We start from the raw sequence: 7,935 nt of genomic DNA, 5'->3' as shown, positions 1-7,935 counted from the left end.
TATCCGAACATGCCAGCATGAATACGTCACATGAAAGACCGCGTGAACTCCGGCTCCGCTCTTTTGTGAATGCGTATACTGCTGCTGACCGTAAGCAACTGATTTATAGTTGAAAAGTACTTATATTGATATTTTTCATACTAAAAGCGATCATTTCAATTTGGAAGACATTAATTTAACCAGTGGAGTCGTATGGATGAAGTTTATGCTGATTGTCTTTTTGGAGCTTCAAAGGTCGTATCACCATCCACTTGCATTTTAAGGACCTACTGAGCTAAGATATTTTTTTTCTATTTTTCTTCAAATGTGACTGCTTAAGAAATAAAGTCATACACATCTAGGATGGCATGAGGGTGAGTAAATGATGAGATTATTTAAATTTTTGAGTGAACGGTCCCTTTAATGTGAACGGTAACTGAGGCTAATATACTGCTTATCTTCTACTTTTGTGTTCCATGTAAGGTATAAAGTCATAAAGGTTTGGATTTTGGAATATAATGGGTGGTAAATGATAACATAATTTTCATTTTGGGTGAATTATCCCTTTTACAACTGATAATCCATCTTAAATTGTCCTGTAAATAACGTTATAACAAACATATGGCTATGGAGATAAAACAATAGGTCTAAATGAACCACACACATACTAAGATACAAACCATGATCAGCACATTATACCATATGTTTCTGTTTTAATTGTTAGTATTTGATCCAGCTCTGATGTGCTCAAGCTGTGCAGCTTTTTCAGATAATAATAATAATAATAATAATAATAATAATAATAATAATGTGTGTGACCCTGACTGGGCAAGATAGCTGGAGTCTTTATGTAGTTCTCTCAGGTTTAGGACATGGAGGACACAGACAGGGCATTATTGTGATATCAATTTTACTTTAGCTTCTCTTCACACTTACTGCAAGCTGAAGGCAGAGTGTGTGCCACAGATGAGGGGTGTTCAAAGTCGTCTGCCTGCTTGCCGAGAGCTGATGGCCTCCAATTGAGCGCAAATGCAGGCATATTGAATAAAGAAATACCTCTGATCTATATTATCTTGACAAGACAGCAGATAATCAGCTGCTCTGAGCTCTGAACTCTTTTTGTTTTACTTTCAGCACAAATCAACCCCAGCCTCTCCTCTGACAGCCCCCATTTTATGTTCCCTCTCTTTTTCATTTTGTCTTTCTTAAGAACCTACACCAATCAGCCACAACATTAAAACCACCTGCCTAATATTGTGTAGGTCCCCCTCATGCCACCAAAACAGCACCAACCTGCATCTCAGAATAGCATTCTGAGATGCTATTCTTCTCACCACAATTGTACAGAGTGGTTATCTGAATTATGGTAGACTTTGTCAGTTCAAACAATTCTGGCCATTCTCTGTTGACCTCTCTCATCAACAGAAATACTCAAACCAGCTCATCTGGCACCAACAATCATGCCACCGTCCAAATCACTGAGATCACATTTTTTCCCCATTCTGATGGTTGATGTGAACATTAACTGAAGCTCATGACCTGTATCTGCATGATTTCATGCACTGCAGTGCTGCCACACAATTGGATGATTAGATAATTGCATGGATGATTGTTGGTGCCAGACAGGCTGGTTTGAGTATTTCTGTAACGGCTGATCTCCTGGGATTTTCACACACAACAGTCTCTAGAATTTACTCCGAATGGTGCCAAAAACAAAACAAAAAAACATCCAGTGAGGGGCAGTTCTGTGGACGGAAATGCCTTGTTGATGAGAAAGGTCAACAGAGAATGGCCAGACTGGTTTTAACTGACAAAGTCTACCGTAACTCAGATAACCGCTCTGTACAATTGTGGTGAGAAGTCGCTGAACTCAACTGATAGAGCATTGTACCTGCAAAACAAAGGACACGGGCATGAGTTCTGCAGAGCATGTGATTTGAAAGTGTCATAAAAGCACCAAGAAAAGATGTGGTTGCTTGTGGTTAAATTAACAAAACAGTAATATTCACCTTTCCACCTGCTCTGTTTAGAATCTGCTGATTATGCATTGTTATGCAGTAATGAACAAAGCTGCTGTTACGGGATGTAATGGATCATGCGATCATTAGTCGATTGCTTTGGTCGTGTTTTCCTGGCTGCTCTGTTTCTTCAATACAGTTGCTGAGCTGCACTCACGTGTCATGGTGTCAGAAGATGCCTAGCACGTTCATCCTTAAGTTTACGCTGTAACAGCTGATTCCGACCATCTCTTTGATTATGGATGCTGATAATGCTACCAGCCGCACCTCGCCCGTCTAGCTGCGTACCAGCCTACATCGCGGCTAATATACCTCCGCCATTACCAATGAACATGAACGAAGACTGGAGCGCTAACTGGGACTTATTCAGAGCAGAGTTTGAGGATTATGCGCTGGTCACAGGCCTAGTTGAAAAGACCAGGGAGGTCAAAACTGCCACACTGAGAAGTGTGATGGGATCTGAATGCAGACATGTTTACCGGCATAATTTGAATCTCACAGCGGCGCAACAGGGAGATGTTAAAACCATCCTAGATGCACTGGAAGCATACTTCAAGCCTGCCAGAAATGTCATTTATGAGAGGTATGTTTTCAGCTGTTGTAAACAGGAGGAAGGGAATCCATAGACAATTTTGTGACCAGATTGAGAGAAAAAGCAGCAACTTGTGATTATGGTGGATTGAAGGATGAAATAATTTGTGATAAAATCGTATTGGGCATTACAAGTGAAGGCACCAGACGCAGGATGTTAAGTGAAAAAACTATAAACTGCTCACAGCCATTGAGATGTGTCGCACAGCTGAACAGACCGCTATACATATGAGAGCGATGGATGCGGCATGCATGCCTCCAGCCGAAATGGTTCACGCTGTTGCTAGGAAACCATTCAAGCCTAACCAGCGGAAGCAGAGTAATTCACCAAGACTCTTAGACACAAGAAAGACATGCCGATACAGTGGTAATGTGCATTCAAGAGGCAGGGATCATTGTCCAGCATACGGCAAAACATGCAGACTCTGTGGAACTGACAATCACTTCGTTAAAGTGTACCTTAAAAGCAAAAGCAGATCTACAGAGGGGAAGCTCACTGCATTGAAGATTTCAAAGAGGAGCCAGTTGGGGACAGTGATGATCATATTTACACAGTTGAGTCCATTAGCGCAGTGCACATGAAAGGGAAGAAATGGTTTGTTTCTCTGCGATTACATGGCAAGTCACTGCGTTGTCAGTTAGATTCAGGGGAAACATGCAATGTGATGAGCTACAAGGACAAAGTAAAGGTGGCACCACACACACCACTCCGCCCCAGTAACATCAAACTACGGCTGTACTCAGGTAAGTCGCTGGACTCCATGTGTGTTTTTGATACAGAATACTTGGTCAAAGGAGAGAGATACCAGCTGTCATTTGAGATAGTACAGACAAGTCAAAGTCCACTTCTCTCAGGCTCTACTTGTGAACATCTAGGCCTGATGCAGTTTACAATCCCAGATGACGTGCTCAAGATGGAACATGAATGGTCTGAGCCTTTGACTAAGCAACAGTTAATTGACAAATACAGTGATGTGTTCAACATGCCTGTGGAATCTCTGCCTGGTGAGGTCCACTTTGAGCTGGATCCCAGTGTCACACCGGTACAGTGTGCCCCCCGTAATGTTCCAATCACTATGAAAGCAGCCGTCAAAGCACAACTGGATTCATATCAGGCAGAGGGTCATATTACAGATGTTACAGAGCCAACAGATTGGATCAGCAACATGGTGATAGTAAAAAAAAAAAACAGACAAGCTGAGGATTTGCTTGGAACCAAAGTTCCTGAACAAAGCTCTGCAACGCTCTCATTATATTATGCCAAATCTGGAGGATGTGTTATACAAACTGCCTAAAGCAAGGATATTCACCTTTGTTGATGCCAAACACGCATTCTTACAGTGCAAGCTGGACCAAGAGAGCAGCTTCATGACCACATTCTGGACCCCATGGGGCAGGAAACGGTGGTTAAAGCTCCCATTTGGTGTCTCAGTGGCACCTGAGGTGTATCAACGGAAACAGCATGAACTGTTAGCAGGTCTAAAGGGGATTGAGCCCATCGCAGATGATTTTCTTGTCGTTGGCTGCGGTGACACAGACCAGCAAGCTGAAAATGATCATGATCTCAAACTTCAGGCCCTGTTGGAGCATTGCAAAGAAGTCAAGCTACGACTTAGCTTAAAAAAATTGCAATTTAAGGTCACCGAAGTGAAGTTCCATGGTCATATCCTTTCATCCACTGGCTTGAAGCCCAACCCAGAGAAGGTGAGGGCTATCATGGACATGCCTAACCTTACGGACGCCAAAGGTGTACAGCATCTCATCGGCTTTGCTAATTATTTAGCCAAGTTCATGCCCCACTTGTCGACTGTTTGCGAGCCACTGCGGCGCTTGCTCCACAAAGACACCCCTTGGCACTGGCTACCCAGACATGACGATGCAGTTTGCAAGCTTAAATCCTGGCCACGTCAATGCCTGTGCTGCACTATTATGATGTTACTAAGCCTATCACAGTACAAAGTGACTCCAGCCAAAGTGGTCTTGGGTGCTGTCTTATGCAAGAAAGACAGCCTGTCGCCTTTGCTTCAAGAGCCCTGACTCCCACAGAAAAAAATTATGTGCAAATCGAGAAAGAGTGTCTCAGTATCATCTTCGCTTGCCAAAGATTTCACCATTACCTGTATGGACAAGAGTTGGTTACAGCAGAGACTGACCACAAACCCTTGATCTCTATATTCAGCAAACCACTTCTCAGTGCACCCAAGCAGCTTCAAAGCATGCTCATGACACTTCACAACTACAATCTCAAGGTTGTCTACAAGCTGGGGCCTAAAATGTTCATCAGTGACATGTTGAGCAGGGCAGCTGTTGACTGTACAGGCAAGGAAGCAGTTTACCAGCGGCATGCCATATGTCATCCGCAGAAAGAGCAGCAAGATGTACAACTCATCAACCAAGCAGAATACCTGAATGTAACGGACCAGCGGCTGAAGAAAATCAGGGAGCATACTGAAAGGGATGATGCAATACAGGCCCTTAAAGCCACTGTCCTTGCAGGCTGGCCTGATGAGAAAGAAAAAACACCACACATCATCCGAGAATTCTGGCCTTATCGAGATTAAATAAGTGCGCAAGATGGCTTTTTGTACCGTGGACAGAAAGTTATTATCCCCAAGTCACTACGTCCAGAGATGCTCAAGCACATACATTCAAGCCACATAGGAGGTGACGCATGTTATCGTCAAGCCCGTGACACACTGTATTGGCCTAGTGTGCAAGCAGAAATCAAAGACTTTGTGAGTAACTGTTCGACTTGCAATGAATTTGCGCACAACCAAAAGAAGGAAACCATGCTATCTCATGACATCCCAAGCAGGCCATGGCAGGTCATCAGCATGGACTTGTTCAGTCACCGGCAAAAGGACTATCTTCTAATTGTGGACAATTTCTCAGATTTTGGGGAGATTGAACTGCTTCCTGATCTATCTGCAGAGACAGTCATCAAACGCTGCAAGGCTCAGTTTGCTAGACATGGTCAGCCAGATAGAGTGATCACAGATAATGGCCCTCAGTTTGGTGCTCCTTTTAATCGCTTTGCCTCCAGCTGGGAATTTGAGCATGTCACTTCTTCACCAAGACATCCTAAATCAAATGGAAAGGCTGAGTCAGCTGTCAAGATTGCTAAGAACCTCCTGCACAAAGCCATACATGACAGAACTGACCCTTGGAAAGAAATCCTTCATTGGAGAAACACCCCAACTGAATACATGGACAGTAGCCCTGCACAAAGGTTGATGTCGCAGAGACTGAAAACTTCTCTTCCAGTAACAAACAAGCTTCTAGAGCCATGTGTTGTAACTAGGGTTGTGGAGCGGCTTCACCACCGAAAGCAATTGGAAAAATCTTATTATGACAGGTCAGCTCGTGATCTGCCAGACCTGAACATAGGAGAGAGGATCCATATGAAACCTCTTCCAGGGGAAAACCCTGCACTCTGGAGGGTTGGCACCTGCCTTCAGGAAGTGGCACCATGATCTTCTCTTGTGAATATGGGTGGATCCCTATATAGATGAAACAGAGTGCGCCTAAGGTGGGCAGAGTCAACCACCACACAAGCATTGGACAGGACTGAACCCGAGTTGCCTCTTACGCTAGAAGGGAGTGTTGCAGAGGCCCTTTCATCTGCTGACTCAACTCTTGTGAAGCCCAAGTCACAGGCTTCAACTGACCCTGTCAAACCCTCATCATTAGATGGACACACTTACACTAGGGTTGGCTGATTGTCCAAGCCACCCAAGAGGCTTGATTTGTAATAAGTTAGGAATGCTGCTGTGGCAGTTTTGGAAAGGAAAATAACTGTTAATGTAACAAGGACTCTATAGTCAGCGATACTTCAGGTCATTAGTGCCTAAAATGTGAAGTTTATTGCAGTTGCTTAAATGTTATGCAGCCTAAAGTTTATATAGTATTTTGTTGTTATTTAGTTCTTATTTGTAAAAAGGGGATTCTTTAGTTCATATTTGTAAAGGGGGATGTTACGGGATGTAATGGATCATGCGATCGGCAGTCGATTGCTTTGGTCGTGTTTTCCTGGCTGCTCTGTTTTTTCAATAGAGTTGCTGAGCTGCACTCGCGTGTCTGCCTTTTATTTTAAGCTAAACTGCTGCATAAACAGCTGCTGTCTTGATGCAAACTTGTATGTACTTGATGTGTATGTGTTTTTCTCACAGGATAGAAACAGCGTAACGTCTCTGAGTCGTGAACTGCTTTCCGCACCGCATGGCCGTGCAACCACAGTTCATTTTTGGTGGCTATTCATTTGGTTTGTACACACTCACACATGCATTCATTCACTTTCACACACATCAGGGGAGGAGCAAGTGCTACAAGAGCACCTCATCACCTGCAAGAATTCTCAAGATCCCTCCCCTTTTAGATGCCAAAAGTTAAATCTATATTTAATAGGCTTTGAGATTTGGAAAATAGAAAAAAAATATATATATAATAAAGAAAAACCTCCACTGGCTCGACCATGCAAAGTTTTTCTTTTCTGTTTTCTTTGCTTTTTATTAATTTGTTACTCACTCGCTCTGCACCTACCCATTTTTCATCCTTTTTTTCTTTTCTTTTTTATTATTATTTATTAATTTTTTTATCCGTGGTGAAAAATATTTGAACTGCACAGCTGCTTAAGATGTGGCAGAGATGGAATACAAATTACTCCTCACACCCCCTGTTTTAAAGCAGTGGCCCCATGCATAAATAATAAAACAATACAAAAGGACTTGTGTATGGAGGAAGCCATCTATGGTGCCACATTAAAGACATGTGCAGACACAGGGGACTCATGCATGCTACACAGAAAAAAAAAAAGTTTGCCCAAATAACACAGAGGATTATTTTATGGATTTTTTTTTTCTCAATCCATAATGATGACATACATTTCTGTGACATGACTTGTCTTGGTCACTCTGGGAGAACAGGAATCTGACTGAGAGCATGGCAAGAGTTGTCGGTGCTGGTTGAAGCTTCTGTTCTTTAGAGCTTAACTTTAGAGTTTAAGAATTGGCTCCCTTTCATATAATAAGTTGGAATTTGAATCAAAATCTACACGCCTCACAGGATGTTGAACTGGAATTTGAATTGAAAACAATAAGAGCCATAAAGCACCACAAAATAAACATTGACATCACAATTTGAATCTATTGAGTATATAATATATTGAGTAAATCAGAGCATTATGCAAAATTCTGGGAAGTGTTCTTCCCACTATAGTTCATAACATGAAAATTAATGTATTAAATGTAATGACAAATATAAATTTTAAATACACTGATTATTAGTTGTGATTATTATGATTATTTATATGGGTAATTTATACTGAATGTTTTTTTTTTTTTTTAATAAA

This window comes from Myxocyprinus asiaticus, chromosome 21, assembly GCF_019703515.2.
Source record: "Myxocyprinus asiaticus isolate MX2 ecotype Aquarium Trade chromosome 21, UBuf_Myxa_2, whole genome shotgun sequence".
Classification (NCBI taxonomy): Eukaryota; Metazoa; Chordata; class Actinopteri; order Cypriniformes; family Catostomidae; genus Myxocyprinus; species Myxocyprinus asiaticus.
The sequence above is the reverse complement of the archived record's forward strand: the minus strand, read 5'-3'. Positions refer to the sequence as shown.